The 25020-nt window shown below is 43.6% G+C and overlaps 1 protein-coding gene across 3 annotated transcripts in view; it reads left to right on the top strand.

Annotated features, from left to right (window-relative positions):
- The first annotated feature begins 1055 nt into the window (after positions 1-1055).
- The window catches only part of ELOVL5 (ELOVL fatty acid elongase 5), a 75636-nt gene continuing 51671 nt past the window's right edge, over positions 1056-25020 (top strand). Inside the window, exons 1-2 of one of the 3 annotated variants that reach the window (XM_047858250.1) lie at positions 1056-1199; positions 5079-5623. The gene's annotated coding sequence lies outside the window, so the exon portion shown is untranslated. Of the gene's footprint in view, positions 1200-5078; positions 5624-17774; positions 17862-25020 lie in introns of those variants that run through there. The other 2 variants (XM_047858249.1, XM_047858251.1) reach the window with 2 other exon arrangements.

The following is a 25020-nucleotide window of genomic DNA, read 5'->3' as shown; positions in this document are numbered from 1 at the left end:
TGTTTATGGAGTTGAATGACAATTGACTATCAAAAATCTCAATTATTTGTGTATGTTTAAATTACCTAATTTGTATACAGTTTGTACACCTGTATTCTTAGTGCAATGGCCCAGTGCCTGGAACAACACAGCTGGCACAGGATAAACATTACATTGTAATTATGTAAAAGAATAAATTTGCCTACATTAACTGGTTGACTATGTTGAGACAATGGGCATGGATTAATAAGAGGGCACAAAGAGAGAGACACAATTTCTGGGGCTTGATATGGGGAAAGTGTGGGATATTAGGATGATGAAGGCCCAAAGTTATCCAATATCAATGAAAAACAGCAAGGATCTTCTATTCGTGCCTTGACCACAACGCACTGTCTTAAAAGTACTTACATTTGTCTAGCTGAAAAAGGCGTTGCTTACTTCACCTTTCCTCCTTTTAAACGCCTTTGGAATAATCTCTGGAGCAGACATAAAGTTGGCAGTGACCTCTAAGAAAAAGTATGAATCCTTAATAAAAATCACATTAAGTCTATCATAAGGGAGTGAAGCTGTAACATCAATTTTGAGTGCTTTTCGCTGTTGTCTTATCTTGTTCAACAGCACACTTTCGCTCCAGTGGTCTCCCGTATGCATTTAACCCTTTCAGCTAAAACCGAGGAGAACTGATCCCTTTCCACAATTGTAAAGGAGATGGCTCCGAGAGTGGGCTTCTGCGGTCCAAAACGCGGCAACTCAACCTTGCCTTGCCTGGCTTGGAGAGATTCAGAGTTCAGGGCATCAGGAACTTCACGGCAGCTATTGCGCAGGCTCTGCGTTCCGCGCAGCCTTGTTAGGAAGAAAAGGGATAAAACTGCCAGGACACATGTGAACCCGAGGGCACCAACCCCGGCCTTGGCTCCCCACTGCAACGGGTTCTGGAATTTACAATCACGAAAGTTCTATTGTCTCGCTATTGGCTCCAGGGCCGCATGACATCATAGCGCTTGATTCATCCCTCGGGCCCCGATTGGCTGGCCGCGCCATTGTGACGTCACGGTCAGCCCACGTTCTGATTGTAGATACCCGGCGCCTTCCTCTTCCCATCGCCGCGATTCCTCGCTACCGGTGCCTCCCTCCCACGTCTTCCTTCGCTCCGCTGGTCGCGGGCGCTCCTGGCCGCCGCGCCGCCTCTCAAAGCTACCGCTGCCCTCTCGGACTACGAGGTAAGCCGTCAGCTCCTGGAAACTTCGCCTGGGGCCGCCGCTCGGCCATGACACCGGCGCGAGCGCGCGGCCGGGACGCGACGGCTGCGAACCGCCGTTAGGACCAGACCCAGTGCCGATTTACAGCCCCCCGCGCGGCTCGCGCTCCGCCCGCGTGGCGGAGAAGCCTGTCGGGCCCCAGCCCGGCTCCCCGGGCACGGACGGCGGGCGCGGGAGCTCCGGGCGGGCGCGAGGCGGCTCGCCGGCCGCCAGGGAGAAGCTGGGCGTCTCGGGAGTTCCCACCGCGCCGCAGTCTCACCTGTTCGGCGGAGGAAGCAGCAGGCGGGCGGATTTGCACGCTGACAGGAGCGGCGGGGCCGCACGCTGTGTCCTGAGCGCGGGCGGCAGGGATGGGTCTGTAAGCTCGGGTCCGCCCGCCCTGTCGGGACGAACTCGCGGATGGGAGGTCCAGGGAAGCGCCGTCTGGGAGAGCGAGTGATTTCTTCGGGCAGAACAAAACCTGACTGAGTTCAGAGAGCCTCTGCGGGGTCGCGGGGCGGGTCGGCACCGAGAGCCGGGGCGCGCCCGCCCTCGCCCCACGCGGAGCTTAGGGAGGGCGGTGAGGGGACCCTTCGGCCTTTCCTTTTTTCCCTTCCTCTCCCCGCCTCTGCCTCCAGGAGGAAAGCCCGCTAGCCCGGGGCCACTCGGGTTTTATTAAAACCAGAGAACTGCAGCCCAGCTGTACTCCGGGAGGGATAAGGCCGACGGGGAAGCGGGGGGCGGGGACTCGAGGGCGACCTGGGCGGCCCTTTGGGGAATCCGGGCGCGGGAGCGGCGGACTAGGAGGGAGGCGCGCGGCGCGGGAGCGGCTCCGGGCCGGGGAAGCCTTAGGGTCGCGGCTGTTGGGGGTTGTAAGGAAAAGTGCCGTTGTACAGTCTCCACGCCAATAAGACCTGCCCCTCTCTGCCGCGTCTGCCCGCCTGCGTCCGGGTGGGGGAGGTCGTGCCTGGAGCAAGAGTTCTTTTAATCTGTCTCTTGCAACCGTTCCGTGCTCTTGCACTTTAAGGGTGTTGGTTTCCTCTTCTCACAACTGTAGTTAAGCTCATTTCCCGGCTTCTTGATTGCAGATTTGGAGAGCGTATTAGGCCAATTTTGGAGTGGGGGTAGGGGTCCTGTATGAAAGAATTCAGTGCTTGACTTATTAGCTGGGCTGGGAAACCAGGAGGTTCGGGCGAGGAGGTAATTGCGGCGAGCGAGCAGCCTTAATTCTTTAAGAACGGACCCTTGGCAGGAAGTGCTTTTTAGAGGTGTACGGTGGAGCTAATGTTGCTTGTTAGGTTTTGTAACGGGTTCCCCTCACCACTTAGGTAGATAACCTGTTGGTTTGCACTTGTTTTGCTTGCATGTCTCAGCCAACAACATTTGGTGCAGAATCTGCAGATACCGACGTAGCGAGTTTTGCATTCGATGGCTGTGGACAAACACTTTAACTTTACATCTTCGGTTAGGACACAAGTCAATCACTTTTTTAGTCAGCTCAGATGCTGCCTGGGATTCTCCCAGAAAGCCCCGCACTTGAAAGAGAAATGTAACTCATGTCCCTTTTAGGTTCTTACCCCCAAAGTTGTAACTTCTCATTGCCAGGAGCTTTTCCTGTATTGTTCTCTCTTTTTGCATTTTCTTTTCTATTTCTAACTGAAGACAAAAAGGAAAATGTTACTGATGGCTACAGATGGCTAATTTTACAGAATATAGAATTTTGCTGAAAAGTGAAAGTGGAAAGCGTATTAAAACTCGTCAGATTTTTCAAGAAAAGTACCTCATAACTTCAAACGCTGACCTCATTCCCTTGACTCAGTTTCCTTGTGTATACGTGGGTGTTTTCTGATGCAGAACTTTTTAAAAAAATTTTTTTAACGTTTATTCATTTTTTGATAGAGATAGAGCGTGAGTGGGGGAGGGGCAAAGAGAGAGGGAGACACAGAATCTGAAGCAGGCTCCAGGCTCTGAGCTGCCAGCACAGAGCCAGACATGGGGCTCAAACTCACCGACAGTGAGATCATGACCTGAGCTGAAGTCCGAAGCCCAACGGACTGAGCCACCCAGGCGCCCCTCTGATGCAGAATTTTTATGGATTTCAGGAGATGGATACAAATGAAAGCCCGTCTTGGGGTCCACCAAATAGTGGTTTAATAAATGCTTCCTTATTCTTGGGGAAGAGGAACTGAGATTTAAAGGATGTGGCCAAGAATAAATCTCAAGAATTTAAAAAAATTTTTTTTCAACGTTTATTTATTTTCGGGACAGAGAGAGACAGAGCATGAACGGGGGAGGGGCAGAGAGAGAGGGAGACACAGAATCGGAAACAGGCTCCAGGCTCTGAGCCATCAGCCCAGAGCCTGACGCCGGGCTCGAACTCACGGACCGCGAGATCGTGACCTGGCTGAAGTCGGACGCTTAACCGACTGCGCCACCCAGGCGCCCCAAATCTCAAGAATTTTAAATAAATGGGAAAATATTCAAAACTTTAGATTTTTTACACTTATTCCTGTATGCCTATGAAGTCACTTTTGAAAATGAGCTAAGTTATTCCCTTGGATCAGCAGAGCCTCTTTTTTTTTTTTTTTTTATTCCCTGGTTAGAGAACTTAATTTTGGGGATTGCAAGGATCTTTTTTTCACTACCTTTTCTTTTACTCTCAGCATAGTTATTGATTGTCTTCTTGCTTCTAGAGGTGAGTCTCAGTCCTTGGGCGTCTTATTTCCAACATGAATTATACAAATCAAGGCAAAACTGTTAACTTCGTTTCGGATAACTTTGGTGCTCAAGTAGATAATAGAGTGTGAGCGACAGTTTTACTTTTTTATTTGGCCACATTCTTCCTCTCCCCTAAGAAATGTTGTTTTTTAATTCCTCATCTGAGCTACTAACTCTTCTGTTACTGATGGGATGATCTTTCCATTAGTTATCCATAAATATGTCTTTTTTGTGTGTGCGTTCAGTTTCAGGTATTGCTGATGTGAGCACCTTTCAATTAATAGTTGTTTGCCATATATAATTCTTATAACATCCTTATCCCCTGCCTCCTTTTTTTAATGAATTGAGACCTTGGGTCCCTGGGTTGCTCAGTCAGTTAAGTGCCCTACTTTTGATCTCAGCTCAGGTCATGGGTTCAAGCTCCGCATTGGACTCTGTGCAGTGTATGAAGCCTACTTTAAAAAAACAACAAAAAAAATTGAGACCTGAGTCCTAGAGATGTCAAGTGACTTTTCCAAATTCACAAAGCTCTGTCTCCAGTATCGTACTGCTCCTTCTTCTATCCTTGTACTGCCAGGATTTGTTCAGTCAGCTGTGTGCCATTTGTGAAATCCTGTTACTCTGTAACTTAAAAACCTAAGGTAGTCAACCCAAGATTAACAGTTTGTCATCTTTCCGATCTACCTGAAATCTGTTCCCATCCTTTTTTTCCTTACTTAATGCACTTTTTACAAATCCATTGGCTTGTCAGTTAATTGAATGTGTAGTGTGTGTGTGTGTGTGTGTGTGTGTGTGTGTGTGTGTGTTGGGAGAGGTTTATATACAAAGTTTAATGACATCGTTCTGACTCCAAAGGTCTTCCTGCATTAGTTTACACTTTAATCCTTTCATACCCATACTGAATCTATACCTTGGACTGAAGAGGGTTCAGAAGCAGATTTCTGGGAGACTTGTGTAACTGTGTCTGGGTAAGCTTTCTGTGGCAGAGCTATCCACATGAGACATATCAGTGCCTACCACTGCAAGATTGGTTAGGATGCTTTCAGTACAGGAAACTGGAAACCCAACTCGGATGGGCTTAAATGACCACCTGAAAGGTCCTGAGGGCAAAACTTTCTATCAGTTTCTCTGTGGTCCTTTTAGGTGTCACGTCCACAGGCTGATTTTGCAAGATGACTGCCAGCAACAGTCTGGACCCCCGTTACCATATTCTCATATGGGAACTTCACTTCCCACCACCTTCCAAAGAGGGCCCTTGGCGTTGAGGTGATTAACTTCGGCCTGGTCACTTGAAGTAGTAACTAGAACAATGGAAATCTGATAACCTGGGGGCCCCATCTCAGAACTGAAGAAGTCGGTTTAAATCCCACCTCACCTGTTTGGCCGCTGCCATACCTTCACTAAGGGCCAGTGTGGACATGGCGGAAGTCAGCCACTATGGGGACTGTAAAGGCCTCCAAGGATGCCAGTTCTAAAGAGATGAATAGATTAAAGTAAGAAGAACTGAATCAACATTTGAATGTAGCCTTACATTTCATAGAGGAATCTTACTGATTTGGAGAGAGAAGACAGGCATTCTAGGAGAGGAGGAGTTTGGAGAACAATGTGGAATCATTGGGCAAAAAGCAAGTAGCCCAGCCCAGCTGGCTGAAGTTGACAGTGCTGAAGTGGAAGAAAAAGTTAGAAAGGCAAGTTGTTGATGATAATAATAATGGCTATCTTTTATTGAGCTCTTATGTGTCAAACCCTGCAGTGGACACTTTATATGGATTTATCGCAATTACTACTTTTTATTTTATTAAAAAAATTTTTTTAATGTTTATTCATTTTTTTTTATTTAAACAACTTTTTTTAATGTTTATTTTTGAGAGAGAGAGACAGAGACAGAGCGTGAGCAGGGGAGGGGCAGAGAGAGGGAGACACAGAATTCAAAGCAGGCTCCAAGCTGTCAGCACAGAGCCTAATGCAGGGCTCCAACCCACGAACCATGAGATCATGACCTGAGCCAAAGTTGTACGTTTAACTGACTGAGCCACCCAGGCGCCCCTGTCTCAGTTACTATTAATTGGTACTGTGAGCATTCCCCATTTACAGGTAAAGAAATGGAGGCTCAGAGAAGTTTAGATACTTGGCCAAGGTCACAAAACATTCCAGCCCAGATCATCTTGATCCCCTAGCCTGCCCTCTCTCCTGAGGTAACAGTAACACTGAAGCTTTTGAACTGAGTGTTATGAATGCTGTACTCCAGGAATATGACTCTTATCAGAATGTGTAAGATGGATTGGCCTGGACAGAGGCTAAGAATGTAGAGAGGGGTTGGGAAGCTGTTAGAGGTAGCCTAGGAGAACAATAAAGCCCCACCGGGAACTACAGCCATGAGCACAGACTGGAGAGCACTAATCAATTGTACAAGATCATTTCTAGGTTAAGATCTATGAGACCTGGAGACCAGTTGGATTTGAGGGCCAACAAGACAACACTTGTAAGACTGGGTGGTAGAAGAAACATGATGTTACAAAGAGAGAAGGAGGAAGCTTTGCAATCAGGTGTAATATCCAAACAGCCCAGACACGTATCTGGACAGGTTGCTTCTTCCCACAGTCTTTGCAGCCACTTCTTTTTGTTGCCCGTCTACAAGTATGTGTTTCCATGTTTCATCCGTTTTCAGACAGTTTTTCGTATTTTAACATATGTTGGTAGAGATGCAGCTTATAATCAGTGGCATCGTAAAATCACTGCAGGTATTTCTCCGCATTTTATCCTACTGCCTCCCAACTTTTAATCAAGTGTCATTGGTGAGAGAAGGAAAATCCTGTATTGGTAAATCTTGTGCAGCCGATTGCTTGGCAGAGCCAGGAAGAAGAACCATGACTTCTGGGCTCCATCCATCAGCTGAGTTTCCTCAGTTTATATGACAGATATTAAAATCAGTGTTGCCTCATGATACAGGATTGTAGTAAAACATATGCATATTTCTTTATTACAACTGAAATAATTTGAGAAGATGGGAAGGCATAGTTTAAGTAGGGTGCCTCATCCTTGTATAGAACCTGGCTGCCATGATTCCTTGTCCTAATTTGCCACCAACCGTGAGCAGATCAACTCTGGGTATTGGTTTCTTTCTTTAAAAGATTAAACTGAGGTGCTTTCCAAGTCCCTTTCAGAACTAAAATTTTTTATTTTCACTTTTGCCAAGAGCAAACCCTTTGTTTCTGTTTGACTAGGAATAGAGAGGGAAAGTTGAAATCATTTAGGTCTTAGGCAACATCAGGATCAGTGATGGAAGTTAGTTGTTAACCATAACTACTGGACATGTTCTGGCCTAGCAAAGTGAATTATATTTAGGAAGATAACCTGACCTAATTTTGAGTTTGTGTAATAGAACCCCTCCTTCCCCTGACACACATCCCCGACCCCTATCTGAACTCATAAATGTTATCATTTCCAAACTGTTTGGTTCCCACTGGGTTCCTGCTGGCATATTTTCTCAATGGGAACTTTTTTTTTTTTTTTTTTTGGTCTCATGTGTATTTCCTTTTAGAATTGTATGGTCCCTGGATATAAATTATTTGTACTTGCTGAATGTTCAGAAAGACTAAATTCCCACCCTTCCTTCTCCCTAGCCCCTGCCAGTTGTATTTGAAGTAAAGTGGTATGTAACCTTTCTTAAATTAGACTTTTGTACCTTTTGTTTGATGTCTTTGCTGACAGGGATTTAGGAAATCTTTTCTTTTTTAAAAAATATTTTTAGCCCTGGTACAGTCATGTTTTCTCTAGTTAGGAAAATAACCATTTTCTTGAAACGCCTGTGATTTCTAACTATAATCCTAATACTTGGTTAGAACCCTCCTGCTAGCACATTCTGGTTAAAGTTTCCATCTCTGTGAAGTTCTCCCTTTGCCCTTTCCTATCCCCATTGTCACAGTTTCACCCAGTCAGAACAAATCTTTATAAGCCCATACTAAAAAGACCTAATTAAAGCCACGCTGGAGAATTGGCCATTCAGGTCTCTACTGAATCTGTTAATGCTAAACCCCAGAGTATCTATTCTCCTCTTGTCTTGGAATAGCAAATACTACCACAGAGTAATCGTTAGGAATTTCTCTTTCCCCAAAGAACAGTTCTCATGATACCAAATTCAATAATATTCATTTACTTCTCTGGGAGTTTGGCAGTGTGGTGTGCATCCTTAGGGGATAGTGTTCAGGGTACCTCTGCTTCGGCCTTTGGCAGAAGAAATAAATTACTGATATTTACAGAAGTTGTTGACACCTCCATCTGCTATATTTGTGAGCTGATATGCACCTCTGAAAATTTGAATTTTACTTCTTTCAGAACTTGTAGATATTTACTGTGGATCTGAGGTGCATTTATAAGAGAAACTATTTTTTTTTAAGTAAGCAAAGCTGTAGGAAGCAGATTGAAGAAGATGCCTTGTAGGTTAGCAGCCACACATCTGGATGGGGTTCCAACTCTGCCACTTAGGATTGGGTAGGCTATGGTAGGTAAGTCATTTCCTCTCTTTGAGACTCATATGTAGAACTTGGAGGTGATAATACAGGTGCCTACTTTGGAAGGGTGTTGAAACCATCAATGTTAAACATGAAAGTTAAGTAGGGGACTGAATTTAATGATTATGGTAAAAAGATCTCTCTATTGTACAGAATGTCCATTGAAGCATTGTTTATAATAACAAAAGATTGAAAGATACAATAAATGCCTTTCAGAAGAATAAATTACAGCTGGCCAATGGAATATACTTTGCAACTTGTAAAAAGAATGAACCTCTTCTGTATATACTGAATGTAGCTGCTCAATAGCATATATTCGACACTTTTCTTCTTTTTTTTTTTAATTTATTTATTGTTTAATTTACATCCAAGTTAGTTAGCATATGGTGCAACAATGATTTCAGGAGTAGATTCCTTAATGCCACTTGCCCATTTAGACCATTCCCCCTCGCACAACCCCTCCAGCAACCCTCTATTCTCTCTCTCCCTGTTTTTATATTATATTTGCTTCCCTTCCCTTGTGTTCATGTTTTCTATCTTAAAGTCCTCATACGAGTGAAGTCATATGATATTTGTCTTTATCTAATTTCACTTAGCATAATACTCTCCAATTCCATCCACTTAGTTGCAAATGGCAAGATTTCATTCTTTTTGATTGCCAAGTAATACTCCATTGTACATATATACCACATCTTTATTCACTCATCTGTCAATGGACATTTGGGCTCTTTCCATACTTTGGCTATTGTCGATAGTGCTGCTATAAACATTGGGGTGCATGTGCCCCTTTGAAACAGCATACCTGTGTCCTTTGGATAAATACCTAGTAGTGCAATTGCTGGGTCATAGGGAAATTCTATTTTTAATTTTTTGAAGAACCTCCATATGTTTTCCAGAGTGGCTGCACCAGTTTGCATTCCCACCAGTAGTGCAAAAGAGATCTCTTTCTCTGCATCCTCACCAACATCTGTTGTTGCCTGAGTTGTTAAGGTAGCCATTCTGACACCTGTTGGCAGGTGTGAGGTGGTATCTCATTGTGGTTTTGATTTGTATTTCCCTGATGATGAGTGATGTTGAGCATTTTTTCATGTGTCTGTTTGCTATCTGGATGTCTTCTTTGGAGAAGTGTACTGGACACTTTTCTAAGGTGCTCTACATACATTGATTTATTTTGGCTTCACAAAACCCCACAAGGTAGGTACTCCAATTTTACAGATGAGAAAATTAAGGCACAGAAAGGTTAAGTGACTTGTTCAAGGCTCCACAGCCAGTAGCTGGCAGAGCCAGGATTTGAACCCAGGCAGTCCAGCTGCAGTCACCTTAGCTACCCTGCTATGCTGTATGCTTATTAGACCCTAAGTAGTCATCTTTGCATTTGCAGTTCTACCCATAGAACTAGAAGAAACAAAGTTGAGTTTCTTCATCATTACATTCTGAGAGGTTAACAGCATAACCAATATAGGACTTTTGACAGTAACTAAAGTTTTTAGAAAGAAAGCTAAAAGAATAATACTTATGATTAGTCCTTGAAAGAGTAACCTTTTGTTTATTCTGAGTCTTTTTTTCAAAATTCTGCACTGAAGCATTCTCTTCTTGGGTGTAATCAGAAGCATAGATCACAGAAGAGCTCTATAATTATTTGGTGTAAAAAAAAAAAAATCAGTGATCAAAAACCCAGTTGCCAGTAGGCTGAACCAGTGTGACTGGCCAAGGACATCCAGCATCAGTTTCCTTACCTGGCCTTCGTTCCACCTGGGTTTGATTTACAAGGTGTATAAGACCTGAGAGGTGTGAGCTGGGAGGGGAGGGCACCCAAATCCTCTAGGGGGCCTCTGTCTCCAGATTGTCTGATTTCCCTTGGACGGAGGTGTAAGTCATGTGTATTTTGAAAACATCTACTAGGTCATTCTAACACAGGCCCCGTTAATGGCCACCTGTTCAGGCTCAAGATGGATACGTTTATCACCATCCTTAGTTCTCTTGGGATTATTAGACTCTTTTAGAACTTCATTTTCTTTCTGGGTTTGGGTCAGTAGATCTGACAACATTATGATGATTATGAGTACCACGGTTCCTCAAATAAGAGAATCACAAAATTCCCGGAGTGGCCTACATAGTAACATGAAATGTGACCAGGTGATAACTGTTGACTTTGGAGACATTCTTTAGAAGAGATGAATAAATGATTACTAGATTGTATTTGCTTTTTAAAGTGCCACATTGTAGCAAGCTGTTTTTTTTTTAAACATTTTAACTCTGCTTCTCCCCATTCACCTCCTTACCCAATAACCTTTGTAAAATGTGGGTGTTTAGATTCAGTTTAAACAAAGAAATGTGTTCTCATGTCACATGCCTTATGTATGTTACACAGGTTTGAATTTAAATCTTTCAAGACCTTTTCTCTTGGGGGTTGCATAACTTATCTTTGTTAATTATGTTTTTCCACCCTCTTTTAATTTCAGCTGAGGCTGTGATGCTGCCTTTGTGTATTTGTACAAATTAGCTTGAAGAACATGATAATTTATTTTGAATATTCAAGTAATCACATCACTTAAGAGACTGCAATCAGATAAGAATTATAAGTAGTTGCTCGTGGCAGAAAATGTTGCTTAAAGGCCCCCTTGTCTCCCAGTTATTTGCAATTGGCAGTCTCAGACGTTTAGGAATATGAAGCATTTCTCAGCCTCTTTAAGCTTAGTCTTTAAAGCAACCATTAGAGGCATGCAGAAGGTCTTGATGGCCATGATCTGCTTTGGCCATTGATTTTCTTGAATCATGCTTGTAGAGGAGACGGTGGTTGCTCTGTGAAGCAGGTTGGAGCTTCTCCAGATGAACCCCTTAAATACTGCACTCACTTCCTCTTCAGAGCAGCTCCTTTTTTTTTTTTTTTTTAATTTTTTTTTTCAACGTTTATTTATTTTTGGGACAGAGAGAGACAGAGCATGAACGGGGGAGGGGCAGAGAGAGAGGGAGACACAGAATCGGAAACAGGCTCCAGGCTCTGAGCCATCAGCCCAGAGCCTGACGCGGGGCTCGAACTCACGGACCGCGAGATGGTGACCTGGCTGAAGTCGGACGCTTAACCGACTGCGCCACCCAGGCGCCCCAGAGCAGCTCCTTTTTGTTGACTTGGCAAGGAGTGGTAGGTCTGGAATAGGCTCAGTGACCCCAAAGGAAGACGGCTGTGACTGCAGCGTGCCGTGAGATAGGTGCTTCTCACTGAGCATTGATAGAGATAGAGCCTCATGCTTCAGTTCATCATCTTTGAGAAACTGGACTGGCATATGTTAAAGGACTTCCCCAAATTCAAGATTTAGGTGAGTAGTTGCAAAGTATCATTGGAAGACCGATCTCGGTGGGTGTTCTCCTTGTCCATAGACTTGAGTATCCACCCACTGTCCATTTTATTTCTAATCCCCGTCTGGGCTGCAGACTGAACCTCTCATCAGCTAGTTTTCACCTAGATGTCCTACTAACTGCTCTGTCCTGTTGGCCAGCATGGTGAAGAGCACTACCATCTACCAGTTTGCCCAAGCCTTCAAGCTGGCTGCAGTGTTTGAGTCCTTCTCTCTCATCAGCGATGTCCTTCCTTCTACTCCTGCTGTCAGTCACCAAGTGTTGTCCATTCAGGCTCCTCTCTGTCCCTCTCCACGGCCCCTTTCCCTCCTAGGGCCCAACCCTTGCAGCGCGTGAGTTTTTGGATAACTGAATAACTACAGTTTCTCCCTGGCTCCTCTGGTCTTCCCTGTGGTCCGGTTCCTACTCTGTTGCCACAGTGGTCTCCTGACACATTAATAGGATCATTTCACTTCATCCTAAAAATTTCATTTTCCCCCTCTTCTGGACCGTCCTTCATCCAACTTCATTTCCTGCCACTTTCCTACCTGCACTTCTCACTCTGTACACACCACAGACTTCATTTCTCCAAATGTGCCTGGTCTAGGGGTGTCTGGGTGGCTCATTTGGTTAAGCGTCTGACTCTTGTTTTCAACTCAGGTCATGATCTCACAGTTCGTGGGTTCAAGCCCCACATTGGGCTCTGTGCTGGCAGTGTGGAGCCTGGCTCAGGATTCTCTTTCTCTTCCTCTCTCTCTCCCAAAATAAATAAACTTCAAAAAAATTTAAATAAAAGAAGAAATAGAACAAATGTCCCATTTCTACTCCACATAGGCTGTATTTGGATGCCTCCTCATCGATTGCTCCCCACCAAAAAAACGAACACAAGAGCAAAGTAAATTTAATGGCAAAAAAAAAGCCCTGTTTTTCATGAATTCTTCAAATCCTCACAGCATAGAGCTTTTGATCCTTTTGATGGAATCAAATGTTCTTGGTTCTGATACCAACCTTCATGTGCCTCAGTTTCCTCATTCTTAAAGTGAGAATAACTAGTGCTTTGCTTTTCTTTTTGCTCAATGTCTGGCATGTTTATCTCTGTGTCCTCGGTACCTATATGCCATCAGCTATGTGGTAGCTGTCTAGAAATTATTTGCATGAATGAGTCTCTAAAGATGTAGCTTTCAAGGATCAATTCAGTACAGTACAGCACAGTAATCTGTGCTAATGGCTGTGTGAAGATGAGTGTACCTGGGTAGCCTGAGAATACATAATTCATGAATGAGGAGCCCACCTGGGCAGGAGACTCTGAAGGATGGGCTTCCCTCCCTGTAATGTTTCCATCCTCCCACTCTAAGCTGTGGGAGTAAAGCAGCAATAATCTCAGACCATACAAATTGCTAAATATCCACTCACCCAGGAGCAAAGGTGACACATGCTATTATTTTAAAGAGCTTTGCTTATTTGCATATTAACCTTGTTAAGCATTCAAGTAGAGCATGACAGTGATATACCACTCCAGTGGCACTGCGCCCAAGGAAGGAATAGTAAATTCTGGTGTCTTAGGCACCTGGCTATTCCATGAGAAAATAATGATGGAGACTGACATACTTTTCTAACCTTGTTTTGGTGGGCCACAACATCGATCTGAGGTTGAAGTAGACCATATAAGTTGGACAGAGCCTATCTGTGTTAGTAGCCCCATGGCCATTAGTTCATTGATCATTCACACTCCCCATTGAGGATTTTTGTGTGCTACCCTCTGCTAAGGACCGTAAATCCTGTAGTAACACATGACCATACACCCACTGGCAAAGAGATTGTAGTTCAGGAGAAGAGGTGAAGTATGTACTTGAGTCAACATAATTACTGGTATTGCAGATATGCCCTTTTTTTTTTTTTTTTTTTTTTTGCAGTAAGGTTTGGCTGTAAGTGATGAAGCTTCCAAAATAATAGTGGAGTCAACAGTGGGATCTTAAAATAGAAATTCATTATCTCCCATAAAAGGTTGCTGAGGCAGTCCAGGGCTGGTTTAACCTTCCATAGACTCACTTCTAGCTCACTGTGCATCAGGCCTAGGTTGTGATCCCTGTCTTCCAACTAGCAGGATGAAGGAAGAGACCAAAGAAGGGACACAGGGGTCATCCAGGCCTTCTTTTATTTTATTATTATTTTTTAATATAACTTATTGTCAAGTTGGCTAACATACAGTGTGCCCTTGGTTTCAGGGGTAGATTCCCATGATTCATCGCTAACATACAACATCCAGTGCTCATCCCAACAAGTGCCCTCCTCAATGCCCATCACCCATCCCCCCCCCCCCCGCCCCCTCCAATCAACCCTCAGTTTGTTCTCTGTATTTAAGAGTCTCTTATGGTTTGCATCCCTCCCTCTCTGTATTTTTTCCCCTTCCCTTCCCCCATGGTCTTCTGTTAAGTTTCTCAAGATCCACATATGCGTGAAAACATATGATGTCTGTCTTTCTCTGCCTGACTTATTTCACTTAGCATAATACCCTCCAGTTTCATCCATGTTGCTGCAAATGGCCAGATTTCATTCTTTCTCATTGCCAAGTAGTATTCCATTGTATATATGAACCACATCTTCTTTATCCATTCGTCAGTTGATGGACAATTAGGCTCTTTCCATAATTTGGCTGTTGTTGAAAGTGCTGCTATAAACATTGGAGTACACGTGCCCCTTGAATCAACACTCCTGTATCCCTTGGATAAATTCCTAGTAGTGCTATTGCTGGATCATATGGTAATTCTCTTTTTAATTTTTTGAGGAACCTCCACACTGTTTTCCAGAGCGGCTGCAGCAGTTTGCATTCCCACCAACAGTGCAAGAGGGTTCCCATTTCTCCACATCCTTGCGAGCATCTGTTGTTTCTTGAGTTGTTAATTTTAGCAACTCTGACCGGTGTGAGGTGGTATCTCGGTGTGGTTTTGATTTGTATTGTGCCTTCTTTTAGGAGAAGTTCCCAGAAACTGCCCCTGGATAATTTTGCTTGTTTCCTTGGCCAGAACTTCAGCATGTGGCCACGTGAAGCTGGCAAAGTCTCATTTGATCCTGGCCATAGGCAGCCAGAAGTCTGCTACTCTATATACAGAAATTAGGCAATAACGCTCAGTCTGTACCACAGGTGGTGGATGAGATTGACAGTCCTGCCCATGTGAAATTTAGATTCAGGAGAAGATACAGATGAACAGATACGAGTACTGCAGTGATGGGGACTATGTGACTTCATATGAATGAGAACAAACAGGAAGAACACCTAATTAATACGGGATCAGGAAAGCTTGCCTGGAGAAGCAGGAATCTGTCTGATGGAAAGAGGAAATAGGCCAAATATTCTAGCAAAGGCTCTGAAGAGAGAGGGGCAGGTGGCTAGGGAAGGGAGGAACATGTGAGGAACTGAAAAAATCAGTAAGGAAAACCAGAGGAGGAAGCAGAGGCCTGATCACGTGAGCCCTGGGAACCACACTGAGGAGTTTGGACATTTTTCTGAAAACTTTTAACCGGTAGTGAGGAGGTGAATAACCTAGAAAGATGTCTTTTGGGGGTGGGGAGCAGAATAAGCCTTGAGGCAGAGATGATCCATCAGGAGGGAGGGCATTACCAGAACAGTGGCTTTGGGGATAGAGAGAAGTGGATGGATACAACTCCTATCAGTTTCATGGAGTTTAAGAACTGGGAAAGAATTTAGAAATAACCATGGTCTGCTTTTTCACTTGAGAGATGATGAAAGCAGGGTTAAGCATTTAAATAGCTTGCTCAGGGTCACCCAGCTAGCTGTGGAGCAGCACCTGGAAACTTTCTCTGCCTAAACTCGTTCCCTTAGGTCACTGCTTGATATGCCAGTTTGGCAGAACAGGGCATTGTGGGCATTTAGAGAAGGCAGAGTTAAAGAGAAGCTAAGCCACTCTGGAGCTGGGCCTTAAGAGATGAGAATAATGTGCACAGGAGAATGGACAGGGGCCTCTGGATAAAGCAGATTACCTGAGCCTGGGTGTGGAGCTCAGCTGTGTTTGGTGCTCCTGGGTTCTGCAGTGTGAGTACAGCTCTAGAAAACTTCAAGGAAGTAGTAGAAGATAATGCTGCAGAAGTATTTTGAAATCGTGGAAGCCTTTAATATAAGACTAAGTGGATTAGACTTCATTCCTTAAGCAACAGGGAGCCAGTTAACACTTAGTATCAGAGGACTTAATGTCATCTTGACAGCAGCGTCTGCATTTTGTTTAACTTTTGCCTGTCTCGGTGCTTTTGCGGGTGGTTGCGGTCAGCGGAACAGCGGCCACCCGAAGATGGCTGCGTCCTAAGTCCCAGCACCTGTGAATATGTTAGGTTACAGGCAAAGGACAATTAAGGTTGCAGATGGAATTAAGATTGTTGATCAGCTCACTGAAATGGGGAAACCAGCCCGGATTATCCAGGTGAGCTCAGTGTAATCACAAGTGTCCTAAAATGTGGAAGAAGGAGGCAGGAGAGAACCAGACCAGTGGCAGCACAGGGAGACTTGGCCCAGTGTTGCTTGCTTTGAAGGTGGATGTAAGGACTGGGAACCAAGAAATGCAGGCAGGAAGAGGATTCTCCTATAGAGGCTTCAGAAAAGAGTGCAGCCCTCCTGCCACCTCTGATTTTAGTCTATTGAGACTCATTTGGGACTTCTGATCTCCTGAAATGTAAGAGAAAAATTGTGTTTTTTTTTTAAATTTTTTTTAACATTTATTTATTTTTGAGACAGAGAGAGACAGACAGACAGAGAAAGAGCATGAGTCAGGGAGGGGCAGAGAGAGGGAGACACAGAATTGGAAGCAGGCACCAGGCTCTGAGCCATCAGCCCAGAGCCCAACACGGGGCTCGAACTCACAGACCACAAGATCATGACCTGAGCTGAAGTCGGACGCTTAACTGACTGAGCCACCCAGGTGCCCCAAAATTGTGTTGTTTGAAGCTGCTTACTTTGTGGCAGTGTGTTACAGTAGCCATAGAAAACTAAAACAGTGGTCGGTATTTGTTTACCTAGTGAATGAGAGCTGTGCTTTAAGAAAGATCAATGGGACAGATTGACTTGTAACAGGGATTGGCAAGGAGGAGGTTCTGGGGGCCGAGTAGAAAACTGTTCTGGTAGAGAGGTGATGGGGTGAGACTGGAGGGGGAAAGGGTGGGGATGTGGGTGGGTGAAACTGCAGAACCTTTACAGGACTCGGACCCGAAGCCCTGGTGGCCCGGTATCCAGGGCAGGCGAGGAATGGAGCATACTTTGGGGGCTGGACTCTGGGGAAGGTTCTGGGGCTAGTAACAGAAATAGGGGAATCGGAAGAGAAGGTTATACAAGTATAATGAATTCAGTTTCTGGCTTATTGACTCTGAAGTTCAGGAGCACCACACATGTGTAGGTGGAGAGAGATCAGAGGCAAACTGGCCCTTGATGTCTGGGATTGGGATGTAGGAATGGGCATCATTGGTTGTGATTTTTATCTGTACTGTTTCTTGAAATTTCTCCAGTATAGAGACTTGGCAACCCTTTTTTAAAAATCCAGTTACATTATATTCCTTAAAATTAAGGAGTTTTTCCTAGTATTCTACCAAATTATTTTTGCTGCCATTCGAATTCCTTATACCCTGAAATTTTTTAATAAATACAATTAAGGTAATACTAAGTAAATGACCAATACATTTAAATAAGCCAAATAAAAATAAGTATCAATTTGCTGTTGAACTATATGTACACTTAGTTTAGATGTGGTTACATCTGGAAAGTTATGGTTTCCAAATTTCTTGTTTCTTCATAAAGTGCTTGGTTGTAATGATTGAAATTACAGCCTATTTCTGAGAAATGGGAGAGAAACCATCTCATGGCCACTATGTAGAATGTGTTGAGATTACAAAATTTTTTTCTGTGTATCACATTGCCTTCTGACCTGTCTGTAATTGCTGTTTTATCTGTTTCATCAGTGTCCTTCCACTTGGTGGCATTTGCACCATGTAATCGAAGCTTAAAAGAGAGAAGAAAGATGTTTCAATGAAGACTGTGCTGAATACAACTTAAGTTTTTTTAAGCCTATAAAGATAGGAGGTATGACTAATAATGACTTCCATAAGCCACACGTGAAATCACTTTGATTTCAATGAGATACTTCTACTTCATTCTCCAGAAAAGGAAGTAAGATTGAAACAAGAGATCTCATTCATTGACCAACTAAACTTTCTGTTCTTTCTGCCCTTTGATTCGATTAAGATTTATGCATGCTAAATCGTGGGTTGTCATTTACATTAATCGGTATCTCTGTAAGACAGAGCTCCCGAAACATCTGGAGAGTAGGCACCAAGTGCACCACAGTTTGCAGCCCTGTTGAGAAGGAGGTGAGGGAGGAGGAAATGTTGATCCTGTGCTGCGTGCTTTAACAGTTCAACTATACTCTCCACTGTAAACAAGGTCGTGTGGCTTTTCTCCCCCTTGAATTGAATTCTTGTTTCCCCTAATGAAACAGTCTGCTTGGCTTATAGGCCTTTCTCTGTAACATTTTCCAAACTAAGAAAGCAACTAGAGATAACATTTTGTAGAGAGAAACCTACAAATGACTGCTCTGTGGCTATGACCTGAAGGTGAATGCTCTGAGCTCTAGTTGAAAAGCATGATGGAGTCTTCATAACAGATGGGAGTATGTAATGTACTCCCAAGTAAGTGTTAAGCTTCACACAAGATTTGTTCTCTCATTGTCACTGCTCTTTTCAAATAAATATGCTTCAAACAGTGGAAGTCATGCTTGGAGAGGTGAAATGTCACTCTCAGATTCTTATTTTAGAGGAGAAGGGAGTGTCATGTAATTTTCCCCTTCTTTCAGTCATATTCATTCTCTGTCTCTCTGTGCTGACCTGCTTTTTCTTCCTTCGGCTGGGACTCTGCTTTGCTTCTGGTAATTATATTCCTGTACAATACCAGGGCCGTGCCTGCACCTGACACCCCATTTAGAGGAAGAAAGGAGGTGAGCCCACAGGCCAGCCAGTGATGCCGCCAGTAGATCGTGGCCGTGCCACAGCCCGTGGGGGGGAAGCTTTCTGTCTGAGGAGGCGGCATTTTGAAGTTTTGAAAAGCCTCCTACTTGGTGGCTTGAACTGAATTGCTAAATGAGTCAAAGAAACCTGGGACCTGGTGAAAATTGGACAACTGAGGTGACAGCAGACAAAAGGAAAGTGTTTGTGTAAAAGGTGTTTTGCTGTGGCAAATCGAAGTCAGGAAAATGAATTTTTGACTTTCTAAGCTAGCATTTTCTCTTTTTATAAAAATGTATAAAGACATCAGCTTTTTATATAGTGGTTGATGAGTGAACATACTCTGTTTGCAGAACTGTCTGATGTGATTTAGCCACAGCAAATTTGGATCTCTCGCAATTTATGACTTAAAATTTTAGTTTTTGGTAAGAGTTTCCACAAGGAGTATCCTCATTTGAAAGGGAAGTTAGTATCACGCTTTGACTAAAGGAACTTTCAGAGTTCTTATGTCCACATAGTAACGTGAAAATCAGCTCATCCTGTTTGTGTTGGGTGTCTCAGCGTACCATATTATGTATAATGTGATGAGCTGGTGGAGAACCAGTAAGAATTTAATTATCTCATGGAGTACTTTAAAATCTGTTTATTATAAGGTTTATTCATTATTGTTAGCCTCCTTTCACAATGACTACATTTAAAAAAAATTTTTTTTATGTTTATTCATTGAGAGACAAAGCATGAGCAGAGGAGAGGCAGAGAGAGGGAGACACAGAACGGGCTTCAGGCTCTGAGTTGTCAGCACAGAGCCCGATGTGGGGCTCGAACCCACGAACCATGAGATCATGACCTGAGCTGAAGTCAGACACTCAACCGACTGTATAATGACTTCTTAAACTTTGTACTCCTAAGTTAAATTTAACCCCTACTAAAGTATAAAGACAAAACCTTTTTGAAGTGTATTTGGGATATTTGCCGCTAAATTTATAATATAAATTTATATAAATTTATAATATATTTTTAGAAATAAAACCTTATAGAGAAGGAAAGATTCTGTATGCAATTCTTTTTTTCAACACTTATTTATTTTTGGGACAGAGAGAGACAGAGCATGAACGGGGAAGGGGCAGAGAGAGAGGGAGACACAGAATCGGAAACAGGCTCCAGGCTCTGAGCCATCAGCCCAGAGCCCGACGCGGGGCTCGAACTCACAGACCACGAGATCGTGACCTGGCTGAAGTCGGACGCTTAACCGACTGCGCCACCCAGGCGCCCCTGTATGCAATTCTTAATACATTAGCTCTCAAACTTTTGGTCTTAGGACCTACACTTTTAATTTTTTTTTTTCAACGTTTATTTATTTTTGAGACAGACAGAGCATGAACAGGGGAGGGGCAGAGAGAGAGGAAGACACAGAATCTGAAACAGGCTGCAGGCTCTGAGCGGTCAGCACAGAGCCCGACGCGGGGCTCGAACTCACGGACCGTGAGATCATGAACTGAGCCGAAGTCGGACGCTCAACCGACCAAGCCACCCAGGCGCCCCAGGACCTACACTTTTAAAAAGTATTGAGAAGTCAGAGCTGTTGTTTGTGTGGGTTATATTTTACTATTTACTCTATCCGAAATTATTCTTAGATTGATTTTAAGTAACGATTTGAATAATACATCTAAAAATAATGAGCCCATTACATGAAAACCTAAAAAAAAACCTATATTTTCATGAAAAATATATTTTCCAAAACAAGAAAATTAGTGCAAACAGGCATTGTTTTGACATTTTTGCCAACATATTACATATCTGGCTTAAGGAAAGAGAGCTGGGTTCTTTTATCTGCTTCTACATTCAGTGTTTTGAGCTATCATACATCATGCAGTCTCTGAGACACTTTACAATGATGCGAGAGATGAGATTAAGCAAGTAATCTCTTGGTAATGTAACACAAATAGTTTTGGTCCTGTGGAACCCAAAAAAAGGGCCCAAGGACCCTTAGTGGTATCTGTGCTATACTTTGAGAACCTCTGTTCTAATCAGATCCTATTTATTTTATTTTAAATTTTTTAGCACACAAGTGGGAGAGAGAGGCTGGGGGGCTGGAAGAGAGAGAAAGAGAGAGAATCTTAAGCAGGCTCTATGCTCTGCGTGGAGCCCAACACAGGGCTCATCCCACGGCCCTGGGATCATGACCTGAGCCAAAATCAAGAGTCGAATGTTCAACCGAGCCACCCAGGCTATTTTATTTTTAAATAAGGACTACTTTTCTACTTTGCTATGAAAACATTTTTTTTTTTCCTTATTTCAGCACCGATTACCTCCTGTTTCTCTCTGCCTGAGTAAATTTCTTGATTTATGCCACAGGATCTCTAAATGTCATCTTCATATTTGAACATCATTAGGTAGACTCGTTTTGGTCATTTTATCAAATAAATGTGTGGGGTACCCTATTTAGGATAATATTTAAAAGTAAATCCATGTCCTCTAACAGTATTGGTCACTGTGTGGATGCTCATGAAACACTGTATTAGTCAGTTTTTTTAAATCCAAAGTAGAAAGGGGTAAATTCCAGGATTATAGTCTTGGGGCACCTGGGTGAGCATGCGACTTTGGCTCAGGTCTTGATCTCGTGGTTTGTGAGCTCAGTCTCCACGTCAGGCTCGCTGCTGTCAGCACGGAGCCTGGAGCCTGTTTCAGATCCTCTGTCCCCTCCCCTCCCTCTCTGCCCCTCCCCTGCTTGCATTCTGTCTTTCAAAAATAAATAATGCTTAAAAAAGAAAAAGAGATTAAGGTCTCAAGAGCATAAATAGAGCTTTGTAGATGTTCATTTTATTTTTTTATTTATCCTGTTTGCTATTTATGCATTATAGTATTTGGGCTTTTGGGTTGGCTGTCTTTTGGAATAGTTTTTAAAATAGGTGGTTTCTTTTTTTGTTCATGCCTATTTGATACTACTTTTTGTTCTTGTTGTTAACTGTTGATTTTGGACAGTGCTTTTGCTTTAATAAAAAATTGCTGCATCATGTCCCACTTCTCCATCTTGTTCTGTTTACCCATTTAACCTTAATAATTTCGTGTGTTAAAGGTTTCTCTAGCCTTTTTTGTGTAATGTCTGATCATGTAGAGGTCTAGTTTGGGGACTAGTAAACCCTACATGTGCCTCTCCTTTATTTTACTCTAGCGGATTCTTTCAAAATGTTTATCTTCTCCAGTTCTATGTTGTCTACATCGGGTGCATATTGAGCTGCACTATTTCTATATACCAAGATTTTCTAAGGGATATATTTTGCACTGACCAATGTAATAGTCACTAATAGCCACAGGTAGTTATTGAGCACTTGAAATATTGCTAGGGCAACTGAGGAACTGAGTTTTTCCCTTAATTAATTTACATTCAGCCGCATGGGGCTCCTGTCCCTCTTATTGGGCAGTGCAGCTCCAGGGATGTCTGGATGTTTCTTTTTAATGACTCATGCCTGGCTCATTCCTGACCTCAGTTTCTTACAGGCTCATCTATTCATTTTTACAACCCTTTTTGTGTATCTTACCAATTTTAGAGCAGTTAAGTTTCACTATCTGTAGACTGCCTTATCACTGGAGAGGGAACTAGAGGGAGTATTGGAGCTGAAGAAATGGAGGCTGTTGATGTTGGCTGCTTTTTATGAGGTGTTGAGATGCATCTAGATGAGATTTAAGGGGAAAACAAAGTTAAGGGAAGGATTTTTAGGCTGGGAAGGCTTGAACAGATCTGTCAGCAGAAAAAGGGAATTTAAAGGTAAAAGGAAATGAAAGTTGGGGCACCTGGGTGGCTCATTCGGTTAAACGTCCAACTGTTGATTTCGGCTCAAATCATGATCTCGGTTCGTGGGATCAAGCCCTGCATCACGCTCTTGTGCTGACAGCACAGAGCCCGCTTGGTATTCTGTCTCCCTGTCTCTCTGCCCCTCACGCACTCTCACTCTTTCTCTTTCAAAATAAATAAACATGAAAAAAAATGAGAGTTGAATAAATTCTTGAAAGAGGCAGGAAAGGATCCAGATTGCAAGTAGGAGGAAGGAGAGCCACTCTTTATGAATTTGAAGGTAAAGAATGATTTTTTTTAAGTATTTGAATGTTTTTGAAATTCACATATTAACCATTTTAAAGTGGACAATTCAGTGGTGTTTAGTTGAACCACAATGTTGTGCTCCATCACTTTTTTTTCTAATTTTTTTTTAATGTTTATTTTTGAAGAAGAGAGAGTGGGAGCAGGGGAGGGACAGATAGAGAGGGAGACACAGAATGCAAGGCAGGCTGCAGGCTCTGAGCTGTCAGCACAGAGCCTGATGCAGGGCTCAAATTCATGATCTGCGAGATCATGACTTGAGCCAAAGTCAGAAGCTTAACTGACTGAGCCACCCAGGCGCTCCTATGCTCCATCACTTCTGATTTCAGAACATTGTTATCCACCCCCAAAGGAGACCCTGTGCCCAATAGTGGTCACTCTGTTCTCCCCGCCCTGCAGCCTCTGATCAACTGCTTATCTTTTTATCTTTCTGGATTTGCCTGTTCTGCATATTTAAGTAGAATCCTACAATATGTAACCTTTTGTGGGTGGCTCAATCAGTTAAGCATCCGACTCTTGGCTTGGGGCAAAATCTTAACGATTGTGACATCGAGCCCCATGTTGGGCACTGCACTTGGCATGGAGCCTGCTTAGGATTCTCTCCCTCCATCTCCCTCTGCCCCTTCTCTGCTTGTGTGCTCTCAGTCATGCATGCTCTCTCTCAAAACAAAACAAAACAAAACAAAAACAAAAAACCCTTAAAAAAATGTGACTTTTTGTATCTGGCCTCTTTGATTTAGCATAATGTTTTTGAGGTTCATCCAGGTAGCAGCATGTAAAAAGTGACATGACTTAAAGAGAAGGAGTTTTGGGGTGCCTGGGTGGCTCAATTGGTTGAGCATCCGACTTCGGCTCAGGTCATGATCTTGCGGTTTGTGAGTTCCAGCCCCACGTCGGGCTTTGTGCTGACAGCTCAGAGCCTGGAGCCTGCTTCGGATTCTGTGTCTCCGTCTCTCACTGCCCATCCCCTGTTTGTGCTCTGTCTCTCAAAAATAATCAAATAAATGTAAAAAAAATTTTTTTTTTTACAAGAAGTGTTTAACATTAAAAAAAAAAAAGGAGTTTTAAGGAGGTCATCTTGGCATCCCTGAGTCTCAGCAAAACCATCAGTTCGTCCAGTTGGAGTTGATTAAGGCTCCACAGAGATAGATGAGGATCAAGAGCATTTATGGAGTGGCTGACCATGAGGTCCAGTCTGAGCAGAGAAATGCATTCCCAGGGGCCAGAGCAGGGGAGGTGGGGAGCTGAGGTCTGAATCTCCTGATGCTAATAACCAGGAGCAAAATGACTGCCATGGGGGAAATGGGAAGGAGTGGATAGGAAGGAACTTGCTTTAAGAGGGAACGGAATGTCCTGTTTCAAAATAGGGTAAATTTAGGGTCACAAGTTAGAGAATAGATGTGGAAATAGGAGCCCATGTAAAGTGGGGGTTAATGTCATGTGTTCGTCACTCAGGGCCCCCCAGAACTGCTCACTGCGGCGAGTAGGTGGGCAGACCCAAGTTTCTAAGGAGGCAAGTCAGGTGGAAGGCCTCCCAGGTGGTGACGCAGAGCCTGCTGCTGTCAGGTCTGCTCACTCAGCTGGAAGCAGGGTGGTAGAAAGTGGACCTAGAGTTTCTTTGTGCTTCCTCTGATGAAGTCGAGTCAGCCGTTCTGGTTGGTGCTGAGATTAGTGATGGAGGCCAGTAGTGTTGACAGCAAGTCTACATTCCTGACTGTCTACAGAAGAAAGTTTTAAGGACTTACTGGCTTTACAGGACCTTCCCCCATTTTGTCCTGAGTCTGCTTTCCAGCCTCACGACCCAGCACACCACCCATTCCGCAGATAGACCATGGGTACCCCCTGTGTCTCAAGCACTGAGCTGTTGGGATCTGGTGTACCAGACCAGGCACAGCCCTCAAGCCTTAGATACTAATTAAATATTCATTTGCATTTGGGGTGGAGAGTAAACTGAAGGACCTAACCTAGCCTGGGGCTTTGAGGGAGGAGTCGGGGAAGATTTCTCTGGGGTAACTGATCTTTAATAGGAGGGTTGCAGACTAAATAAAGGGAAGTAAGAAGTGGTGCAGGCAGACAACGGCATTTCCATGCGCAGGATCTGCCAGAGTAAAGGCTGCAGTGGAGAAGAGAGAAGGAAGCAGGTGTG

This window comes from Prionailurus viverrinus, chromosome B2 (assembly GCF_022837055.1).
Source record: "Prionailurus viverrinus isolate Anna chromosome B2, UM_Priviv_1.0, whole genome shotgun sequence".
NCBI lineage: Eukaryota > Metazoa > Chordata > Mammalia > Carnivora > Felidae > Prionailurus > Prionailurus viverrinus.
This window is presented reverse-complemented; position numbering and strand designations above follow the sequence as displayed.